This window comes from Eucyclogobius newberryi, unplaced genomic scaffold (genome assembly GCF_026437365.1).
Source record: "Eucyclogobius newberryi isolate DKJ021-1_F unplaced genomic scaffold, fEucNew1.0.hap1 SCAF_29, whole genome shotgun sequence".
NCBI lineage: Eukaryota > Metazoa > Chordata > Actinopteri > Gobiiformes > Gobiidae > Eucyclogobius > Eucyclogobius newberryi.
Window position 1 is genome coordinate 1,002,315 of NW_027315934.1, and position 23,031 is coordinate 1,025,345.

Here is a 23,031-nt window from a genome sequence, read left to right on the forward strand (position 1 = left end):
TTTACTGCTGCTACACTTTGTATTAAGAGAGGGAAAAGTATTGCTGCACATCAAGATTATTTGCACTGTTTTCACTCCTTGTTTCTCATTTTTTTGGCAAGGGATGATTGACGTAAAGACTTGTAGCTTTGGATGACCGTTATCCTTCCAAGGAGGAGTTTGCGGTTCCATGGTGTAATGGTTAGCACTCTGGACTCTGAATCCAGCGATTCGAGTTCAAATCTCAGTGGAACCTTGAGTGCCCCGAGAGCAGCGCTACTCTTTTGAAAAAGTGCAGAAACAAGAAGAATCTTTGGGTAAAATCTGTGCTTACCCCCTGAAAGGAGCCAACCAAAGCATACAAACTAAACAAAGCTGTTAAAATCTGGAGCTGGTTTTCTTATGACCAAGCTTATGATTCAACGCCTGGATTACAAAAGGCGTAAACGTTTCACCGCATTGCAAAAGAAAATCAAATGAAAAGCATTGATGTGTTGAAGGAATCCTTTGACTTGGAGAGACAGGACTTTTATAGGACTTATTATAAGCAAGAAATGAAACAAAGAAATGACCACTATAATCCTCTGACAGTAATCTTTGTTGAAACCAATCAATCAGAACTTGCGAGGGGAATCATTTCTAAATGATCTCAATGCATTGGTAATCTGGACAACGTTCTGCTAAGTATATTCTAAACCAATGGGAACGAGAAGTTAACCTGGTTTTGTCTGACCAAGAGTGTGGAAATGTAGGAACAGCCCTGAGGAAGACCACAAAATCACATGCCTGAAGGGGAAAAATATGTTTTTTTTCACCACACCATGTCAAAGTGCCCATTATTCACAAGGAAATGCTAACTGCTGGAGAACCCAGCAGGCAAACCACTATCAGGTGTTTTGGGGCTGTGCTGTTGCTCAAAAATAATGGACTGAAATTCAAAGGGCACTGCAGACTGTTTTTGACTTTTCCATCCCACTCAAATTTTAAACTATGTACTTGGGCCTCAACACTCCTGCCATGGACACAATAAATGGATACCCTTGGAACATACTTTTGGCTGTAGAGAAAAAGGCCATCACAAAGAAATGCTCGACACCAACCACGCCAACGATCAAAGACTTGACTGACATAGTAACAGACATTAGACATTGGATGAATGGAAAACAGTGACATTCAGGCTTAATTTGGATAAGCACTAATTTGATCGACTTTGGACCAAGTAGGACCCCTATTTTCATTTAAATGTGATTTTGTTTTTATTTTATGTTTAGTGCTATTTATGTTCTTTTTATTTCGATTTTTGCTCCCTGGTCGTGTCCTGTATTGTTTTTATTTTTAATCAAAAGAAAAGAAAAAAGGACACACAGAACTAGTTCATTTTCTCGCTACGTTATGCCACACGTTTCGCTCCCTTGCCTAAATTTTTGAAAAAGTAGCCGAAATAGTTGGGAGAGCGTTAGACTGAAGATCTAAAGGTCCCTGGTTCAATCCCGGGTTTCGGCATGTGTACCTGAATGTTAGTCTTTGCTCAAAAATACAATGAATAGGAATGCTGGGTCTATTGGATATTTTGCGAGATCAGGACATAAATGGCATGGAAAGGATCTATAAAACATAAACAGCAAGCTTTCATTGGAACATTGTTAGCATGAACATGTTTGGTAACATGTTTGGTTTCGCTGAATGTTGTACCCAAGACCTTCTGCGTGTAGGGCAGATGTGATGACCACCACACAATGAAACCATGAAGCAGAAGTTTGCCTACTTCAATGCTGCTCTCTTTGATATAGCCCAATGATCAAATGTCATACTTATTTTCAAAACAGGACATCCTGTAGAAAGGTGTGGTTCAACGGTATAGCGGCTAGCGCTCTGAATCCAGAGTTTTTCTTCATTTTTAATTGCAATTAGAGGGTTAAACCTTTTATGGGTATGTCAAGATTCTCGCCTCTGTGGCGCAATCGGCTAGTGCGTTCTGCTGGTAGGCGAAAAGTTGGTGGTTCAAGCCCACCCAGGGACGACTGCTCACCTTGCCAGAGCAAGCAAGAAATACAATCCCAGAAGTAACCACTGTATGTAATTATGTAAGGAAACCAGGAAATCATTACGGCGCTGGGGCTTCCTTGGTCAAAGGGCCTGTTTAGTAAACAGGAAATGCCTACTCTTTTGTCTATGAAAAATATTTACAAGGAGAGTAAAGCCCACAAGAAGAGCCCTCAAACCCATACCTTTCTCCCTCAAGTTTACTGCTGCTACACTTTGCATTAAGAGAGGGAAAAGTATTGCTGCACATCAAGATTGTTTGCACTGTTTGCACTCCTTGTTTCTCATTTTTTTGGCAAGGGATGATTGATGTAAAGACTTGTAGCTTTGGATCACCGTTATCCGTCCAGGGAGCATTTTGCGGTTCCATGGTGTAATGGTTAGCACACTTTGAATCCAGCGATCCGAGTTCAAATCTCAGTGGAACCTTGAGTGCCCCGAGAGTAGCGTTACTCTTTTGAAAAAGTGCAGAAACATGAAGAATCTTTGGGTAAAATCTGTGCTTACCCCCTGAAAGGAGCCAACCAAAGCATACAAACTAAACAAAGCTGTTAAAATCTGGAGCTGGTTTTCTTATGACCAAGCTTATGATTCAACGCCTGGATTACAAAAGGCGTAAACGTTTCACCGCATTGCAAAAGAAACTCAAATGAAAAGCATTGATGTGTTGAAGGAATCCTTTGACTTGGAGAGACAGGACTTTTATAGGACTTATTATAAGCAAGAAATGAAACAAAGAAATGACCACTATAATCCTCTGACAGTAATCTTTGTTGAAGCCAATCAATCAGAACTTGCGAGGGGAAGAAGAAGAAGAAGAAGAAGAAGAAGAAGAAGAAGAAGAAGAAGGCGGCGGCGGCGGCGGCGACGACGAACACCTTATGCTCTCTAAACGCGGGGAAATCTCGTGGACCTCCAAGCCGTCGCTTGAGAGGCAAGGCGAGGAGGAGGAGAAGTAGGAGTAGACAAGTTGGCGCCCATCAGGGAGCTGTGGGACTTGTGGTGCAAGCGACTGCCGCTCATGTACAATCCGGGATCCAAGGTCACCGTAGACGAGAGGCTGGTTTCGTTTAGAGGTGATTTTTTTTATTTAAACAAATGGAGAAAAAAAAAGAGAAAATAATAATAATTAATAAATTAATAAATTAATAAATTAATACATTAAAAATTAATAAATTAATAAATTAATAAATTAATAAATTAATAAATTAATAAATTAATAAATTAATAAATCAATAAATCAATAAATCATGAAAAGTAAATTCAAATTAAATAATATTTGTTGTTCTTGTGTTCTTGTTTTTCCTTCATTATTTTTTTTTATTTTTTTTCTTCTCTTCTTCTTCTTCTTCTTCTTCTTCTTCTTCTTCTTCTTCTTCTTCTTCTTCTTCTTCTTCTTCTTCCTTCTTCCTTCTTCTTTCTTCTTCTTTCTTCGTTCTTCTTTCTTCTTTGACAGGTCGCTGCCCCTTCCCTCAAAGCCGGCGAAGTACGGAATCAAGCTGTGGGTCGCGTGCGACTCGCTGTCCAGTTACGCCTGGAAGATGCAGGTCTACACCGGGAAATCCGATAAGCGCGCGCCTCCGGAGAAGAACCTGGCCACGCGGGTCGTGCTCGATCTCACCGAGGGACTGGGACTGGGAAGGGGGGCCGGGGGGGGCGCAACGTCACGTGCGACAACTTCTTCACCTCGTACGAGCTCGCCCGCAGGCTATTCTTCGAGAGGGACGGCCTCACCCTGCTGGGGACGCTGCGCGCCAACAGGAGCGAGTTCCCGCGGGAACTGGTCGACACGAAGCGCAGGGCGATCGCGTCTTCCGTCTCGTGTTCACGTTGGGCGAGACCGCGCCGGGGACCTCTTCCAACGGCTACGGCAACGAACGGAGTCCCCTCGGTCGCCTTGGTCTCCTACCTGGCGATGAAGAGCAAGAACTTGCAGATCCTCACCACGGTGCGGCGCCACCTACGGAGACGGCAATCGCGGCGGCGGCGAGCCTCCTCCTCCGAGCAAACCGGCGGCCGTGCTGCATTACAATCGCACCAAGGGAGGCGTGGATAACCTGGACAAGGTGACAGGTACCTACAGCTGCAGGAGGAAAACCTGCCGGTGGGCCCTCGTCCTGTTCCACAACATGATCGACGTGTCCGCGTACAATGCTTTCGTCCTGTGGCGGGAGCTGAACCTGATGTGGATGGTCGGCAAACGCCACAGACGCAGGCTGTTCATGGAGCAGCTGGGGAGCGCGCTCGTCGCGCCTCGTATACGCGGGAGGGAGGAGGAAGGGAGGGGGAGGGGGAGGAGGACCCGATGACCTGGCGTCATCGGGGACATCTCGGGAGAGGGGAGAAGAGAGGGGAGAGGAGAGGGGAGAGAGGGGGGGAGGAGGAGGAGGAAGAGAACCCGCTGCTGTACCCGCGAAGAGGAAGTGGTGCCGAATATGCCCCAGGAGCAAGGACACTAAAACGACGAACGTGTACCGAGGGTGCCTCGTACACGTGTGTGGCGAGTGCGCCCCCAGCTACTGCCCGCGCTGCGCTCGGACCTAAGTATCTGTCGATCTTACGATCGCTGCCGTTGCCGCCGTTGCCTTGCCGCCGCCAAAAATTTCCTGTGTTGTGTTTTTTTTATTTTTTATATTTGTCCAAGAAGCTTATACCAGGAATGGGATCCGAACCCACGAGGGCCACCGCCCGTCGGATCTTGAGTCCGAAGCCTTAACCGCTCGGCCATCCTGGTGAAAGCCTATAATGGCGTTGCTCGCTTGTAAAAGGGGTGTCGGTCGGTCGGTCGGTCGCCGCCGCCGCCACGCTACTATTTTGAATAAAGAATGCGACAACGCCGAAAAGAGAAAAATAATATATAGATATTTTTTTAAATGCTATTGTGTCAATTTTTATTTTATTTTAAATAATAAGGATGAAAAAAAAAAAAAACAATTATGTCCTTACGATGAAGAAGTAGAGTGAAAGAGAGAGAAAGAGAAAGAGAGAAAGAGAGAGAGAGAGAAAGAGAGAGAGAGAAAGAGAGAGAGAAAGAGAGAGAGAGTAAAACGGGCGCGTGCGCAATTGCGACACCTGCAGGTCAAGCCGGGGAGGTGGCATGGCTTACTAATGATAATACTTACAGGGGGCGGTGTATCAGCGTATCGTTGTGGCCGAGCGGTTAAGGCGACGGACTCCATATCCATTGGGAGTTTACCCTGCGTTTCAAAAATGCTACTCGAACCTGTTAGTCGATATTCATTGACCAATTTTACCTCGTAGACTTTGCCTGCAATTGCTCTTCCAATCGTCCCTGGGTGGGCTCGAACCACCAACCTCCCGGTTAACAGCAGAGCGCGCTGCCCAATTGCGCCACAGAGTCATACAGCCCACGTGGTATAATAATTGCGACTCTACAAGCCGCAATATCTTTTTTTTTTTTTAAAGCGAGCCAGCAACATTCGAAAGTTCAGCCCCTGTCCAATCAACTGTGTTTAATGGAGAGCGAGGGCATCAATCTTTCTACCTTTAAGCTAAATCCCCTGTACCAATGTAGCTATAAAAAAACTGGAAGTTTTTCAATCAATCGACTCTCGCCAATTTATTGCGCACTCAATATACTGCAGTTAATCTGGATATTGAAGAAAAATTGCAAGATAATGTTATTTGACATAATGCCGATGTATTTGCTTACTTTTTCAAGCACACTTGGCAATTGAACCTCGTTCAGCAGTGCCTTTCATCAGATAGTAAAGCGAGCAGACTTTCCATTGTAAAAAACAAATATGTTCTCTCACCATTAGCGACTCATTGCGCCACAGAGCCCATACATCCTTCCATGATGCTCATTTCCACAAACGCAAAACACGGTTTTCATCCAAAATGGGTCCACATCAGTCATTCCTTGCCAACAAACTGAGAATCAAAAAGTGGACTGCTTGCCATTACAACCCGTGAAATCTTGGTCATAAATTTTCTTCTGTTTGAACCGAAAGAAGAAGAATTAAACCCTCTGTAACAATGAGATTGCAACTATTTCACTCAATTCTCATCACCTGTTAAAGTCATCTCTTTATATGTACTCTACATAAATGGAAAGACTTCATCTAGTGTAAGGTTGCCAAAGCATTTACTTTGTACTGATTTTTGGAACGTTATCTTCGAGATAAGGGAGCTCAATGTCAGCATCGCTGAAATGTCCAAGGTGTCAGGGTCAAGGTAAACTCCTACCTAAGCGTAAGCAAATTTGGTCTACAAGTGGAGGAATGGGTTCTAATCCCACTCCTGACAATGGGTTTGTCCTATATTTGACCTCATTGCAAGTGTAGGGGAATGGAGATGGACATTCCACGGCCAGATAACAGAAAATCTCTCTTTGAACATTGGGGGGTTTTCTTTCTCCCTCTCTCCCTCACCGCAGGGAGCCGCTGTGACTTTAGCGATAACAGACCTTCTCCCCCACAGTCTTACAGGAGGACGCCCCGATGAAAACTATGTTTTATGTGATTATGCCATGAATGTTTGTCCGAATCAACTCCGTACACCTCATGTTTCACCTTGTGTTACGTATTTTTCCACTGTTTAAGGTTTTATATTCCCAATGCTTTAACTCGAGTGCCCATCACAGGTGAAAGAAGATGTAAAATGTATCTACCTCAAGGAATAATGTGCACAAACTGCCAAAAGTGTTTAACGTGTCGTCGCAGTAGCGCCCGCCCCTTTCGCTCCCAGCGTGCCCTGCGGCGCTAGGTGACAAAAAGACGCTCCGAGCTTGGAACGCTCTCTTCTCCTCTCTTCTCTTCTTGCTCTCTTCTTCCTTTTTTTTTGTTCAAGCCTTTGTCTATCTCTTTGAAGCCGTCTCCACGGACGAGCCTGTTTACTTTTCCTTTGTCTCAACAAAGCGTCCGCCACGTGGGTCGACAAGACTAGGCCAGCCTCATCGCCCCCCTGAACTCTGAAAACACCTGGAAACACCTGGAACTAAGCTTAAGCGCTAAACCGGACAGAGACTTTCTTTTCTACTTCGCTTCTACTATTTTTGAAGTAATCTACGCCGTTTACGTGGATCAGCGCTACGTTCTCATCTGAGTAAAGGCCGCGTGAGGAGCTAACACGCAGCTAAAGCGTTCTACCGCTAAGGAACTCCCGGACATCGCCACGCGCCATCTCGCGCCACCGCTGCCGCCCCGCGTCACGGACATCGCGGCACGCCACTGCCTTCGCCCGCCACACCGCTCCACGCCGCTGCCTCGCCACGGATCTCGTCCGCGGACAAGGACCAGCCGGACCGAGTTCTACAAAATCGTAAGCCGACTTCAGTGTGCGGTTCTTTTGTGGCGTGATTTGGGTAGAACTCAGCTGTTCCTCCTCCCTTAGCTTCTCACTTTCCCTCTTTTTGATATAGATTAGCATAGACACGTTTGATTATCAAAGGCAAAACCCTGGTTTAACATTATCTGCATGAAATCTGCTGTTAAATCTGATATAACATCACCTGTGATTTACCTGTGCGCATTTCTGCTCTGGTGCCCTTTTTGATTGCCCTTTTGATAAATAAACTACACGAAAGAGTTATTGACTATTGTTTGTTTGATTAGACTATGCGTAAGTCCCTGAATCGTGAAACACCCTTCAGACCTTTTAACGAGCGCGATTAAGGACCGTATCTTAGCTTTTTGGGTTTTACCCTGGTGCCCCGTCTTGTCTCGTTTCTGCTAAGAAATCTTCCTTAATCGTAAACTGAATACCTGTAGTTTGAGACCCTACACAAGGATGTGAATAGCCTGTTGGCTCCTGCTTCACTAAAGGTTCTATATCCATTCACTACACAGCTTTCTTGGATGCACTACTGCTGTTACGGCTCTCGACTGACATCTCAATTGCAATAGACTTTAAAAAGAAGCATTAGCTTGATGTGGACTTTTAAAGGACGCAGTAGTTTGATGTGACAACAACCACATCAAACTCCTTTAAAAAGAGACAGCAGTTTGATGTGTTTTTTTACCAAAGTATAGGTACGGTCATTTGTGCTACTGTAATAACGGATATGATTCTGTATACTCACAGTTCACATAAATAAAGTGTCAGGATGGCCGAGCGGTCTAAGGCGCCAGACTCAAGGTAAAATCCTTCCTCGCCCCTGGGGATTCTGGTCTCTGAATGGAGGCGTGGGTTCAAATCCCACTCCTGACAAAAAAAAATATTTCCTTTGGAAAGGAAGCCATTTTTACACCCTAATTTACAAGCACATATGTGTGACAATGGATGAAAAATTGTCGTATTGGCTTAAGATTTCAAATGAAGTGTTACTTCCAATGATGAATTGTGATGTGATGGCCAATCTACTACGTAGATGCTGTACTGTCAAAGCATTGAGTACATTCAGAGTGAACTGTATCATATGTCTTATACTGTAATTGTGACCACTCACTGAGAAATTAAAGTGACAGATTAATTTACCAGACTTAGTACTGAAAAATTCTGGGTTTTCATTATGACCTTTTTTTGCCTTTTGAGCAGCCAGCCTGGCTAGCTCAGTCGGTAGAGCATGAGACTCTTAATCTCAGGGTCGTGGGTTCGAGCCCCACGTTGGGCGGAGTTGATTTTAAGCTTTATGGACTGCTCGCCATTACAACCCGTGAAATCTTGGTCATAAATTTTCTTCTGTTGGAACCGAAAGAAGAAGAATTAAACCCTCTGTAACAATGAGATTTGAACTATTTCACTCAATTCTCATCACCTGTTAAAGTCATCTCTTTATATGGACTGTACATAATTGGAAAGACTTCATCTAGTGTAAGGTTGCCAAAGCATTTACTTTGTACTGATTTTTGGAACGTTATCTTCGAGATAAGGGAGCTCAATGTCAGCATCGCTGAAATGTCCAAAGTGTCAGGGTCAAGGTAAACTCCTACCTAAGCGTAAGCAAATTTGGTCTACAAGTGGAGGAATGGGTTCTAATCCCACTCCTGACAATGGGTTTGTCCTATATTTGACCTCATTGCAAGTGTAGGGGAATGGAGATGGACATTCCACGGCCAGATAACAGAAAAACTCTCTTTGAACATTGGGGGGTTTTCTTTCTCCCTCTCTCCCTCACCGCAGGGAGCCGCTGTGACTTTGGCGATAACAGACCTTCTCCCCCACAGTCTTACAGGAGGACGCCCCGATGAAAACTGTTTTATGTGATTATGCCATGAATGTTTGTCCGAATCAACTCCGTACACCTCATGTTTCACCTTGTGTTACGTATTTTTCCACTGTTTAAGGTTTTATATTCCCAATGCTTTAACTCGAGTGCCCATCACAGGTGAAAGAAGATGTAAAATGTATCTACCTCAAGGAATAATGTGCACAAACTGCCAAAAGTGTTTAACGTGTCGTCGCAGTAGCGCCCGCCCCTTTCGCTCCCAGCGTGCCCTGCGGCGCTAGGTGACAAAAAGACGCTCCGAGCTTGGAACGCTCTCTTCTCCTCTCTTCTCTTCTTGCTCTCTTCTTCCTTTTTTTTTGTTCAAGCCTTTGTCTATCTCTTTGAAGCCGTCTCCACGGACCAGCCTGTTTACTTTTCCTTTGTCTCAACAAAGCGTCCGCCACGTGGGTCGACAAGACTAGGCCAGCCTCATCGCCCCCCTGAACTCTGAAAACACCTGGAAACACCTGGAACTAAGCTTAAGCGCTAAACCGGACAGAGACTTTATTTTCTACTTCGCTTCTACTATTTTTGAAGTAATCTACGCCGTTTACGTGGATCAGCGCTACGTTCTCATCTGAGTAAAGGCCGCGTGAGGAGCTAACACGCAGCTAAAGCGTTCTACCGCTAAGGAACTCCCGGACATCGCCACGCGCCACCTCGCGCCACCGCTGCCGCCCCGCGTCACGGACATCGCGGCACACCACTGCCTTCGCCCGCCACACCGCTCCACGCCGCTGCCTCGCCACGGATCTCGTCCGCTGACAAGGACCAGCCGGACCGAGTTCTACAAAATCGTAAGCCGACTTCAGTGTGCGGTTCTTTTGTGGCGTGATTTGGGTAGAACTCAGCTGTTCCTCCTCCCTTAGCTTCTCACTTTCCCTCTTTTTGATATAGATTAGCATAGACACGTTTGATTATCAAAGGCAAAACCCTGGTTTAACATTATCTGCATGAAATCTGCTGTTAAATCTGATATAACATCACCTGTGATTTACCTGTGCGCATTTCTGCTCCGGTGCCCTTTTTGATTGCCCTTTTGATAAATAAACTACACGAAAGAGTTATTGACTATTGTTTGTTTGATTAGACTATGCGTAAGTCCCTGAATCGTGAAACACCCTTCAGACCTTTTAACGAGCGCGATTAAGGACCGTATCTTAGCTTTTTGGGTTTTACCCTGGTGCCCCGTCTTGTCTCGTTTCTGCTAAGAAATCTTCCTTAATCGTAAACTGAATACCTGTAGTTTGAGACCCTACACAAGGATGTGAATAGCCTGTTGGCTCCTGCTTCACTAAAGGTTCTATATCCATTCACTACACAGCTTTCTTGGATGCACTACTGCTGTTACGGCTCTCGACGGACATCTCAATTGCAATAGACTTTAAAAAGAAGCATTAGCTTGATGTGGACTTTTAAAGGACGCAGTAGTTTGATGTGACAACAACCACATCAAACTCCTTTAAAAAGAGACAGCAGTTTGATGTGTTTTTTTACTTACCAAAGTATAGGTACGGTCATTTGTGCTACTGTAATAACGGATATGATTCTGTATACTCACAGTTCACATAAATAAAGTGTCAGGATGGCCGAGCGGTCTAAGGCGCCAGACTCAAGGTAAACTCCTTCCTCCCCACAGGGGATTCTGGTCTCTGAATGGAGGCGTGGGTTCAAATCCCACTCCTGACAAAAAAAAAATATTTCCTTTGGAAAGGAAGCCATTTTTACACCCTAATTTACAAGCACATATGTGTGACAATGGATGAAAAAATGTCGTATTGGCTTAAGATTTCAAATGAAGTGTTACTTCCAATGATGAATTGTGATGTGATGGCCAATCTACTACGTAGATGCTGTACTGTCAAAGCATTGAGTACATTCAGAGTGAACTGTATCATATGTCTTATACTGTAATTGTGACCACTCACTGAGAAATTAAAGTGACAGATTAATTTACCAGACTTAGTACTGAAAAATTCTGGGTTTTCATTATGACCTTTTTTGCCTTTTGAGCAGCCAGCCTGGCTAGCTCAGTCGGTAGAGCATGAGACTCTTAATCTCAGGGTCGTGGGTTCGAGCCCCACGTTGGGCGGAGTTGATTTTAAGCTTTATGGACTGCTCGCCATTACAACCCGTGAAATCTTGGTCATAAATTTTCTTCTGTTGGAACCGAAAGAAGAAGAATTAAACCCTCTGTAACAATGAGATTTGAACTATTTCACTCAATTCTCATCACCTGTTAAAGTCATCTCTTTATATGGACTGTACATAATTGGAAAGACTTCATCTAGTGTAAGGTTGCCAAAGCATTTACTTTGTACTGATTTTTGGAACGTTATCTTCGAGATAAGGGAGCTCAATGTCAGCATCGCTGAAATGTCCAAGGTGTCAGGGTCAAGGTAAACTCCTACCTAAGCGTAAGCAAATTTGGTCTACAAGTGGAGGAATGGGTTCTAATCCCACTCCTGACAATGGGTTTGTCCTATATTTGACCTCATTGCAAGTGTAGGGGAATGGAGATGGACATTCCACGGCCAGATAACAGAAAAACTCTCTTTGAACATTGGGGGGTTTTCTTTCTCCCTCTCTCCCTCACCGCAGGGAGCCGCTGTGACTTTGGCGATAACAGACCTTCTCCCCCACAGTCTTACAGGAGGACGCCCCGATGAAAACTGTTTTATGTGATTATGCCATGAATGTTTGTCCGAATCAACTCCGTACACCTCATGTTTCACCTTGTGTTACGTATTTTTCCACTGTTTAAGGTTTTATATTCCCAATGCTTTAACTCGAGTGCCCATCACAGGTGAAAGAAGATGTAAAATGTATCTACCTCAAGGAATAATGTGCACAAACTGCCAAAAGTGTTTAACGTGTCGTCGCAGTAGCGCCCGCCCCTTTCGCTCCCAGCGTGCCCTGCGGCGCTAGGTGACAAAAAGACGCTCCGAGCTTGGAACGCTCTCTTCTCCTCTCTTCTCTTCTTGCTCTCTTCTTCCTTTTTTTTTGTTCAAGCCTTTGTCTATCTCTTTGAAGCCGTCTCCACGGACGAGCCTGTTTACTTTTCCTTTGTCTCAACAAAGCGTCCGCCACGTGGGTCGACAAGACTAGGCCAGCCTCATCGCCCCCCTGAACTCTGAAAACACCTGGAAACACCTGGAACCAAGCTTAAGCGCTAAACCGGACAGAGACTTTCTTTTCTACTTCGCTTCTACTATTTTTGAAGTAATCTACGCCGTTTACGTGGATCAGCGCTACGTTCTCATCTGAGTAAAGGCCGCGTGAGGAGCTAACACGCAGCTAAAGCGTTCTACCGCTAAGGAACTCCCGGACATCGCCACGCGCCACCTCGCGCCACCGCTGCCGCCCCGCGTCACGGACATCGCGGCACGCCACTGCCTTCGCCCGCCACACCGCTCCACGCGCCGCCTCGCGCCACCGCTGCCGCCCCGCGTCACGGATATCGCGGCACGCCACTGCCTTCGCCCGCCACACCGCTCCACGCCGCTGCCTCGCCACGGATCTCGTCCGCGGACAAGGACCAGCCGGACCGAGTTCTACAAAATCGTAAGCCGACTTCAGTGTGCGGTTCTTTTGTGGCGTGATTTGGGTAGAACTCAGCTGTTCCTCCTCCCTTAGCTTCTCACTTTCCCTCTTTTTGATATAGATTAGCATAGACACGTTTGATTATCAAAGGCAAAACCCTGGTTTAACATTATCTGCATGAAATCTGCTGTTAAATCTGATATAACATCACCTGTGATTTACCTGTGCGCATTTCTGCTCCGGTGCCCTTTTTGATTGCCCTTTTGATAAATAAACTACACGAAAGAGTTATTGACTATTGTTTGTTTGATTAGACTATGCGTAAGTCCCTGAATCGTGAAACACCCTTCAGACCTTTTAACGAGCGCGATTAAGGACCGTATCTTAGCTTTTTGGGTTTTACCCTGGTGCCCCGTCTTGTCTCGTTTCTGCTAAGAAATCTTCCTTAATCGTAAACTGAATACCTGTAGTTTGAGACCCTACACAAGGATGTGAATAGCCTGTTGGCTCCTGCTTCACTAAAGGTTCTATATCCATTCAATACACAGCTTTCTTGGATGCACTACTGCTGTTACGGCTCTCGACTGACATCTCAATTGCAATAGACTTTAAAACGAAGCATTAGCTTGATGTGGACTTTTAAAGGACGCAGTAGTTTGATGTGACAACAACCACATCAAACTCCTTTAAAAAGAGACAGCAGTTTGATGTGTTTTTTTACCAAAGTATAGGTACGGTCATTTGTGCTACTGTAATAACGGATCTGATTCTGTATACTCACAGTTCACATAAATAAAGTGTCAGGATGGCCGAGCGGTCTAAGGCGCCAGACTCAAGGTAAACTCCTTCCTCGCCACAGGGGATTCTGGTCTCTGAATGGAGGCGTAGGTTCAAATCCCACTCCTGACAAAAAAAAAATATTTCCTTTGGAAAGGAAGCCATTTTTACACCCTAATTTAGAAGCACATATGTGTGACAATGGATGAAAAATTGTCGTATTGGCTTAAGATTTCAAATGAAGTGTTACTTCCAATGATGAATTGTGATGTGATGGCCAATCTACTACGTAGATGCTGTACTGTCAAAGCATTGAGTACATTCAGAGTGAACTGTATCATATGTCTTATACTGTAATTGTGACCACTCACTGAGAAATTAAAGTGACAGATTAATTTACCAGACTTAGTACTGAAAAATTCTGGGTTTTCATTATGACCTTTTTTTGCCTTTTGAGCAGCCAGCCTGGCTAGCTCAGTCGGTAGAGCATGAGACTCTTAATCTCAGGGTCGTGGGTTGAGCCCCACGTTGGGCGGAGTTGATTTTAAGCTTTATGGACTGCTCGCCATTACAACCCGTGAAATCTTGGTCATAAATTTTCTTCTGTTGGAACCGAAAGAAGAAGAATTAAACCCTCTGTAACAATGAGATTTGAACTATTTCACTCAATTCTCATCACCTGTTAAAGTCATCTCTTTATATGGACTGTACATAATTGGAAAGACTTCATCTAGTGTAAGGTTGCCAAAGCATTTACTTTGTACTGATTTTTGGAACGTTATCTTCGAGATAAGGGAGCTCAATGTCAGCATCGCTGAAATGTCCAAGGTGTCAGGGTCAAGGTAAACTCCTACCTAAGCGTAAGCAAATTTGGTCTACAAGTGGAGGAATGGGTTCTAATCCCACTCCTGACAATGGGTTTGTCCTATATTTGACCTCATTGCAAGTGTAGGGGAATGGAGATGGACATTCCACGGCCAGATAACAGAAAATCTCTCTTTGAACATTGGGGGGTTTTCTTTCTCCCTCTCTCCCTCACCGCAGGGAGCCGCTGTGACTTTGGCGATAACAGACCTTCTCCCCCACAGTCTTACAGGAGGACGCCCCGATGAAAACTATGTTTTATGTGATTATGCCATGAATGTTTGTCCGAATCAACTCCGTACACCTCATGTTTCACCTTGTGTTACGTATTTTTCCACTGTTTAAGGTTTTATATTCCCAATGCTTTAACTCGAGTGCCCATCACAGGTGAAAGAAGATGTAAAATGTATCTACCTCAAGGAATAATGTGCACAAACTGCCAAAAGTGTTTAACGTGTCGTCGCAGTAGCGCCCGCCCCTTTCGCTCCCAGCGTGCCCTGCGGCGCTAGGTGACAAAAAGACGCTCCGAGCTTGGAACGCTCTCTTCTCCTCTCTTCTCTTCTTGCTCTCTTCTTCCTTTTTTTTTGTTCAAGCCTTTGTCTATCTCTTTGAAGCCGTCTCCACGGACGAGCCTGTTTACTTTTCCTTTGTCTCAACAAAGCGTCCGCCACGTGGGTCGACAAGACTAGGCCAGCCTCATCGCCCCCCTGAACTCTGAAAGCACCTGGAAACACCTGGAACCAAGCTTAAGCGCTAAACCGGACAGAGACTTTCTTTTCTACTTCGCTTCTACTATTTTTGAAGTAATCTACGCCGTTTACGTGGATCAGCGCTACGTTCTCATCTGAGTAAAGGCCGCGTGAGGAGCTAACACGCAGCTAAAGCGTTCTACCGCTAAGGAACTCCCGGACATCGCCACGCGCCACCTCGCGCCACCGCTGCCGCCCCGCGTCACGGACATCGCGGCACGCCACTGCCTTCGCCCGCCACACCGCTCCACGCGCCGCCTCGCGCCACCGCTGCCGCCCCGCGTCACGGATATCGCGGCACGCCACTGCCTTCGCCCGCCACACCGCTCCACGCCGCTGCCTCGCCACGGATCTCGTCCGCGGACAAGGACCAGCCGGACCGAGTTCTACAAAATCGTAAGCCGACTTCAGTGTGCGGTTCTTTTGTGGCGTGATTTGGGTAGAACTCAGCTGTTCCTCCTCCCTTAGCTTCTCACTTTCCCTCTTTTTGATATAGATTAGCATAGACACGTTTGATTATCAAAGGCAAAACCCTGGTTTAACATTATCTGCATGAAATCTGCTGTTAAATCTGATATAACATCACCTGTGATTTACCTGTGCGCATTTCTGCTCCGGTGCCCTTTTTGATTGCCCTTTTGATAAATAAACTACACGAAAGAGTTATTGACTATTGTTTGTTTGATTAGACTATGCGTAAGTCCCTGAATCGTGAAACACCCTTCAGACCTTTTAACGAGCGCGATTAAGGACCGTATCTTAGCTTTTTGGGTTTTACCCTGGTGCCCCGTCTTGTCTCGTTTCTGCTAAGAAATCTTCCTTAATCGTAAACTGAATACCTGTAGTTTGAGACCCTACACAAGGATGTGAATAGCCTGTTGGCTCCTGCTTCACTAAAGGTTCTATATCCATTCAATACACAGCTTTCTTGGATGCACTACTGCTGTTACGGCTCTCGACTGACATCTCAATTGCAATAGACTTTAAAACGAAGCATTAGCTTGATGTGGACTTTTAAAGGACGCAGTAGTTTGATGTGACAACAACCACATCAAACTCCTTTAAAAAGAGACAGCAGTTTGATGTGTTTTTTTACCAAAGTATAGGTACGGTCATTTGTGCTACTGTAATAACGGATCTGATTCTGTATACTCACAGTTCACATAAATAAAGTGTCAGGATGGCCGAGCGGTCTAAGGCGCCAGACTCAAGGTAAACTCCTTCCTCGCCACAGGGGATTCTGGTCTCTGAATGGAGGCGTGGGTTCAAATCCCACTCCTGACAAAAAAAAAATATTTCCTTTGGAAAGGAAGCCATTTTTACACCCTAATTTATAAGCACATGTGTGACAATGGATGAAAAATTGTCGTATTGGCTTAAGATTTCAAATGAAGTGTTACTTCCAATGATGAATTGTGATGTGATGGCCAATCTACTACGTAGATGCTGTACTGTCAAAGCATTGAGTACATTCAGAGTGAACTGTATCATATGTCTTATACTGTAATTGTGACCACTCGCTGAGAAATTAAAGTGACAGATTAATTTACCAGACTTAGTACTGAAAAATTCTGGGTTTTCATTATGACCTTTTTTTGCCTTTTGGGCAGCCAGCCTGGCTAGCTCAGTCGGTAGAGCATGAGACTCTTAATCTCAGGGTCGTGGGTTCGAGCCCCACGTTGGGCGGAGTTAATTTTAAGCTTTATGGACTGCTCGCCATTACAACCCGTGAAATCTTGGTCATAAATTTTCTTCTGTTGGAACCGAAAGAAGAAGAATTAAACCCTCTGTAACAATGAGATTTGAACTATTTCACTCAATTCTCATCACCTGTTAAAGTCATCTCTTTATATGGACTGTACATAATTGGAAAGACTTCATCTAGTGTAAGGTTGCCAAAGCATTTACTTTGTACTGATTTTTGGAACGTTATCTTCGAGATAAGGGAGCTCAATGTCAGCATCGCTGAAATGTCCAAGGTGTCAGGGTCAAGGTAAACTCCTACCTAAGCGTAAGCAAATTTGGTCTACAAGTGGAGGAATGGGTTCTAATCCCACTCCTGACAATGGGTTTGTCCTATATTTGACCTCATTGCAAGTGTAGGGGAATGGAGATGGACATTCCACGGCCAGATAACAGAAAAACTCTCTTTGAACATTGGGGGGTTTTCTTTCTCCCTCTCTCCCTCACCGCAGGGAGCCGCTGTGACTTTGGCGATAACAGACCTTCTCCCCCACAGTCTTACAGGAGGACGCCCTGATGAAAACTATGTTTTATGTGATTATGCCATGAATGTTTGTCCGAATCAACTCCGTACACCGCATGTTTCACCTTGTGTTACGTATTTTTCCACTGTTTAAGGTTTTATATTCCCAATGCTTTAACTCGAGTGCCCATCACAGGTGAAAGAAGATGTAAAATGTATCTACCTCAAGGAATAATGTGCACAAACTGCCAAAAGTGTTTAACGTGTCGTCGCAGTAGCGCCCGCCCCTTTCGCTCCCAGCGTGCCCTGCGGCGCTAGGTGACAAAAAGACGCTCCGAGCTTGGAACGCTCTCTTCTCCTCTCTTCTCTTCTTGCTCTCTTCTTCCTTTTTTTTTGTTCAAGCCTTTGTCTATCTCTTTGAAGCCGTCTCCACGGACGAGCCTGTTTATTTTTCCTTTGTCTCAACAAAGCGTCCGCCACGTGGGTCGACAAGACTAGGCCAGCCTCATCGCCCCCCTGAACTCTGAAAACACCTGGAAACACCTGGAACTAAGCTTAAGCGCTAAACCGGACAGAGACTTTCTTTTCTACTTCGCTTCTACTATTTTTGAAGTAATCTACGCCGTTTACGTGGATCAGCGCTACGTTCTCATCTGAGTAAAGGCCGCGTGAGGAGCTAACACGCAGCTAAAGCGTTCTACCGCTAAGGAACTCCCGGACATCGCCACGCGCCACCTCGCGCCACCGCTGCCGCCCCGCGTCACGGACATCGCGGCACGCCACTGCCTTCGCCCGCCACACCGCTCCACGCGCCGCCTCGCGCCACCGCTGCCGCCCCGCGTCACGGATATCGCGGCACGCCACTGCCTTCGCCCGCCACACCGCTCCACGCCGCTGCCTCGCCACGGATCTCGTCCGCGGACAAGGACCAGCCGGACCGAGTTCTACAAAATCGTAAGCCGACTTCAGTGTGCGGTTCTTTTGTGGCGTGATTTGGGTAGAACTCAGCTGTTCCTCCTCCCTTAGCTTCTCACTTTCCCTCTTTTTGATATAGATTAGCATAGACACGTTTGATTATCAAAGGCAAAACCCTGGTTTAACATTATCTGCATGAAATCTGCTGTTAAATCTGATATAACATCACCTGTGATTTACCTGTGCGCATTTCTGCTCCGGTGCCCTTTTTGATTGCCCTTTTGATAAATAAACTACACGAAAGAGTTATTGACTATTGTTTGTTTGATTAGACTATGCGTAAGTCCCTGAATCGAGAAACACCCTTCAGACCTTTTAACGAGCGCGATTAAGGACCGTATCTTAGCTTTTTGGGTTTTACCCTGGTGCCCCGTCTTGTCTCGTTTCTGCTAAGAAATCTTCCTTAATCGTAAACTGAATACCTGTAGTTTGAGACCCTACACAAGGATGTGAATAGCCTGTTGGCTCCTGCTTCACTAAAGGTTCTATATCCATTCAATACACAGCTTTCTTGGATGCACTACTGCTGTTACGGCTCTCGACTGACATCTCAATTGCAATAGACTTTAAAACGAAGCATTAGCTTGATGTGGACTTTTAAAGGACGCAGTAGTTTGATGTGACAACAACCACATCAAACTTCTTTAAAAAGAGACAGCAGTTTGATGTGTTTTTTTACCAAAGTATAGGTACGGTCATTTGTGCTACTGTAATAACGGATATGATTCTGTATACTCACAGTTCACATAAATAAAGTGTCAGGATGGCAGAGCGGTCTAAGGCGCCAGACTCAAGGTAAACTCCTTCCTCGCCACAGGGGATTCTGGTCTCTGAATGGAGGCGTGGGTTCAAATCCCACTCCTGACAAAAAAAAAATATTTCCTTTGGAAAGGAAGCCATTTTTACACCCTAATTTACAAGCACATGTGTGACAATGGATGAAAAATTGTCGTATTGGCTTAAGATTTCAAATGAAGTGTTACTTCCAATGATGAATTGTGATGTGATGGCCAATCTACTACGTAGATGCTGTACTGTCAAAGCATTGAGTACATTCAGAGTGAACTGTATCATATGTCTTATACTGTAATTGTGACCACTCACTGAGAAATTAAAGTGACAGATTAATTTACCAGACTTAGTACTGAAAAATTCTGGGTTTTCATTATGACCTTTTTTTGACTTTTGGGCTGCCAGCCTGGCTAGCTCAGTCGGTAGAGCATGAGACTCTTAATCTCAGGGTCGTGGGTTCGAGCCCCACGTTGGGCGGAGTTGATTTTAAGCTTTATGGACTGCTCGCCATTACAACCCGTGAAATCTTGGTCATAAATTTTCTTCTGTTGGAACCGAAAGAAGAAGAATTAAACCCTCTGTAACAATGAGATTTGAACTATTTCACTCAATTCTCATCACCTGTTAAAGTCATCTCTTTATATGGACTGTACATAATTGGAAAGACTTCATCTAGTGTAAGGTTGCCAAAGCATTTACTTTGTACTGATTTTTGGAACGTTATCTTCGAGATAAGGGAGCTCAATGTCAGCATCGCTGAAATGTCCAAGGTGTCAGGGTCAAGGTAAACTCCTACCTAAGCGTAAGCAAATTTGGTCTACAAGTGGAGGAATGGGTTCTAATCCCACTCCTGACAATGGGTTTGTCCTATATTTGACCTCATTGCAAGTGTAGGGGAATGGAGATGGACATTCCACGGCCAGATAACAGAAAAACTCTCTTTGAACATTGGGGGGTTTTCTTTCTCCCTCTCTCCCTCACCGCAGGGAGCCGCTGTGACTTTGGCGATAACAGACCTTCTCCCCCACAGTCTTACAGGAGGACGCCCCGATGAAAACTGTTTTATGTGATTATGCCATGAATGTTTGTCCGAATCAACTCCGTACACCTCATGTTTCACCTTGTGTTACGTATTTTTCCACTGTTTAAGGTTTTATATTCCCAATGCTTTAACTCGAGTGCCCATCACAGGTGAAAGAAGATGTAAAATGTATCTACCTCAAGGAATAATGTGCACAAACTGCCAAAAGTGTTTAACGTGTCGTCGCAGTAGCGCCCGCCCCTTTCGCTCCCAGCATGCCCTGCGGCGCTAGGTGACAAAAAGACGCTCCGAGCTTGGAACGCTCTCTTCTCCTCTCTTCTCTTCTTGCTCTCTTCTTCCTTTTTTTTTGTTCAAGCCTTTGTCTATCTCTTTGAAGCCGTCTCCACGGACGAGCCTGTTTACTTTTCCTTTGTCTCAACAAAGCGTCCGCCACGTGGGTCGACAAGACTAGGCCAGCCTCATCGCCCCCCTGAACTCTGAAAACACCTGGAAACACCTGGAACTAAGCTTAAGCGCTAAACCGGACAGAGACTTTCTTTTCTACTTCGCTTCTACTATTTTTGAAGTAATCTACGCCGTTTACGTGGATCAGCGCTACGTTCTCATCTGAGTAAAGGCCGCGTGAGGAGCTAACACGCAGCTAAAGCGTTCTACCGCTAAGGAACTCCCGGACATCGCCACGCGCCACCTCGCGCCACCGCTGCCGCCCCGCGTCACGGACATCGCGGCACGCCACTGCCTTCGCCCGCCACACCGCTCCACGCCGCTGCCTCGCCACGGATCTCGTCCGCGGACAAGGACCAGCCGGACCGAGTTCTACAAAATCGTAAGCCGACTTCAGTGTGCGGTTCTTTTGTGGCGTGATTTGGGTAGAACTCAGCTGTTCCTCCTCCCTTAGCTTCTCACTTTCCCTCTTTTTGATATAGATTAGCATAGACACGTTTGATTATCAAAGGCAAAACCCTGGTTTAACATTATCTGCATGAAATCTGCTGTTAAATCTGATATAACATCACCTGTGATTTACCTGTGCGCATTTCTGCTCCGGTGCCCTTTTTGATTGCCCTTTTGATAAATAAACTACACGAAAGAGTTATTGACTATTGTTTGTTTGATTAGACTATGCGTAAGTCCCTGAATCGTGAAACACCCTTCAGACCTTTTAACGAGCGCGATTAAGGACCGTATCTTAGCTTTTTGGGTTTTACCCTGGTGCCCCGTCTTGTCTCGTTTCTGCTAAGAAATCTTCCTTAATCGTAAACTGAATACCTGTAGTTTGAGACCCTACACAAGGATGTGAATAGCCTGTTGGCTCCTGCTTCACTAAAGGTTCTATATCCATTCAATACACAGCTTTCTTGGATGCACTACTGCTGTTACGGCTCTCGACTGACATCTCAATTGCAATAGACTTTAAAACGAAGCATTAGCTTGATGTGGACTTTTAAAGGACGCAGTAGTTTGATGTGACAACAACCACATCAAACTCCTTTAAAAAGAGACAGCAGTTTGATGTGTTTTTTTACCAAAGTATAGGTACGGTCATTTGTGCTACTGTAATAACGGATCTGATTCTGTATACTCACAGTTCACACAAACTAACCCTTTAAGCGCCAAAGTCGCAGAAATGCGACTTTACCGTACAAGGAAATTTATGAAATAATAGTAGAAAATGAATCACTTCAGTCATTGGTCGGTTCGGTGCAACTTCCTCTTATTAGCCAGGTATGATCTAGGGCAGATCCGGTAAGGAAAAAAATGGCTGGAGGAAGTACACGTGGCATGCAATTTACAGCAGATTCTGACTCTGAAGGAAATTATCTCCCCGAGAGTGACGATGGATTTCCAAGTGGAGATGAAGGGACTTCGAAACAACGGACAGGTGCAAAGGACAGACGGAGGCGAGGAACCAGTGGAACCAGTGGCTGCAGTGAAACTTGCCCGGTGGATGAGAGCTGGGACATGCTGAGAGAGGTCGAGGTATTTGAGGCATGGATCAAACCTTTTGAAGACCCAGTTGGCTACACAGGAGAGATGGATCTGACGGATGCTAATCCATTTGATATTCTGTCACTCTTTCTGACCGATCAGTTTTGGACTTTCATTACTGATGAGACAAATAGATATGCACATCAGTGTATGGCACCTATGATTCTGAAGCCACATTCAAGATTTCTTGAGTGGTATGATGTATCAGTCACCGAAATGAAAGCTTTCTTCGCTTTGCATCTCTCCATGGGCCTTGTTGAGAAACCTGAAATCGAGGATTACTGGGGAACATTTTGGCTTACACAAACGCCTGGATTTGGAAATGTAATGTCAAGAAACAGATTTGAAATCATTCTTTCGTTCTTTCATTTTGTCAACAATAATGATTATGTGAGAACAGGCGAGCCCGGGCACGATAAACTGTTCAAAGTCCGCCCAATAATAGATTTGATTATTCCCAAATTTGCAGCAGTTTAGAGTCCAATCAAGGAGCTTTCTTTAGATGAAATGACAATAGCTTTTAAGGGGAGATCTTCACTAAAATGTTACTCTCCGAATAAACCTGACACATATGGCTATAGAGTGTATGCCCTGAGTGAAAGCTTTTCAGGGTATGTTTTGCGCTGGTCAATGCACACTGGACAGTACAAAAATAATGCAAGCAACATCAGTGCAACACACGCAGTTGTCCGTGAGTTGGTTTCTCCCTTTACGGGCAAAGGACACGAGATTTACATGGACAGTTACTATACCTCGCCTGTAATTGCAAATGAATTAGCAGATTTGGAAACTGGACTGTGTGGGACGGTAAGGATTACCAGGTTGGGGATGCCAAAATGCCTTGGTAAAAGTGTCTTACAGCTGAAAAAAGGAGATGACCCAGTTTTTTGCAGAAAGGGAAAAC

At 45.1% G+C, this 23,031-nt stretch overlaps 12 non-coding genes across 12 annotated transcripts; 11 read left to right on the top strand and 1 right to left on the bottom strand.

Moving 5' to 3' along the window:
• The first annotated feature begins 163 nt into the window (after window positions 1–163).
• trnaq-cug (transfer RNA glutamine (anticodon CUG)) lies at window positions 164–235 on the top strand. The gene has a single exon. It is a non-coding gene; the product is annotated as a tRNA-Gln (tRNA).
• Window positions 236–4,673: 4,438 nt separating this feature from the next.
• Window positions 4,674–4,756, bottom strand: trnal-caa (transfer RNA leucine (anticodon CAA)). Its single transcript has one exon. It is a non-coding gene; the product is annotated as a tRNA-Leu (tRNA).
• Window positions 4,757–8,083: 3,327 nt separating this feature from the next.
• On the top strand, window positions 8,084–8,193 carry trnal-caa (transfer RNA leucine (anticodon CAA)). The gene is made up of 2 exons: window positions 8,084–8,121; window positions 8,148–8,193. It is a non-coding gene; the product is annotated as a tRNA-Leu (tRNA).
• A 330-nt stretch (window positions 8,194–8,523) lies between these two features.
• On the top strand, window positions 8,524–8,596 carry trnak-cuu (transfer RNA lysine (anticodon CUU)). The gene has a single exon. It is a non-coding gene; the product is annotated as a tRNA-Lys (tRNA).
• Window positions 8,597–10,769: 2,173 nt separating this feature from the next.
• On the top strand, window positions 10,770–10,879 carry trnal-caa (transfer RNA leucine (anticodon CAA)). The gene is made up of 2 exons: window positions 10,770–10,807; window positions 10,834–10,879. It is a non-coding gene; the product is annotated as a tRNA-Leu (tRNA).
• Window positions 10,880–11,209: 330 nt separating this feature from the next.
• trnak-cuu (transfer RNA lysine (anticodon CUU)) lies at window positions 11,210–11,282 on the top strand. The gene has a single exon. It is a non-coding gene; the product is annotated as a tRNA-Lys (tRNA).
• A 2,250-nt stretch (window positions 11,283–13,532) lies between these two features.
• On the top strand, window positions 13,533–13,642 carry trnal-caa (transfer RNA leucine (anticodon CAA)). The gene is made up of 2 exons: window positions 13,533–13,570; window positions 13,597–13,642. It is a non-coding gene; the product is annotated as a tRNA-Leu (tRNA).
• Window positions 13,643–13,973: 331 nt separating this feature from the next.
• trnak-cuu (transfer RNA lysine (anticodon CUU)) lies at window positions 13,974–14,045 on the top strand. The gene has a single exon. It is a non-coding gene; the product is annotated as a tRNA-Lys (tRNA).
• A 2,252-nt stretch (window positions 14,046–16,297) lies between these two features.
• Window positions 16,298–16,407, top strand: trnal-caa (transfer RNA leucine (anticodon CAA)). Its single transcript has 2 exons — window positions 16,298–16,335; window positions 16,362–16,407. It is a non-coding gene; the product is annotated as a tRNA-Leu (tRNA).
• Window positions 16,408–16,736: 329 nt separating this feature from the next.
• On the top strand, window positions 16,737–16,809 carry trnak-cuu (transfer RNA lysine (anticodon CUU)). Its single transcript has one exon. It is a non-coding gene; the product is annotated as a tRNA-Lys (tRNA).
• Window positions 16,810–19,061: 2,252 nt separating this feature from the next.
• trnal-caa (transfer RNA leucine (anticodon CAA)) lies at window positions 19,062–19,171 on the top strand. Its single transcript has 2 exons — window positions 19,062–19,099; window positions 19,126–19,171. It is a non-coding gene; the product is annotated as a tRNA-Leu (tRNA).
• Window positions 19,172–19,500: 329 nt separating this feature from the next.
• trnak-cuu (transfer RNA lysine (anticodon CUU)) lies at window positions 19,501–19,573 on the top strand. The gene has a single exon. It is a non-coding gene; the product is annotated as a tRNA-Lys (tRNA).
• The last annotated feature ends 3,458 nt before the right edge of the window (window positions 19,574–23,031 follow it).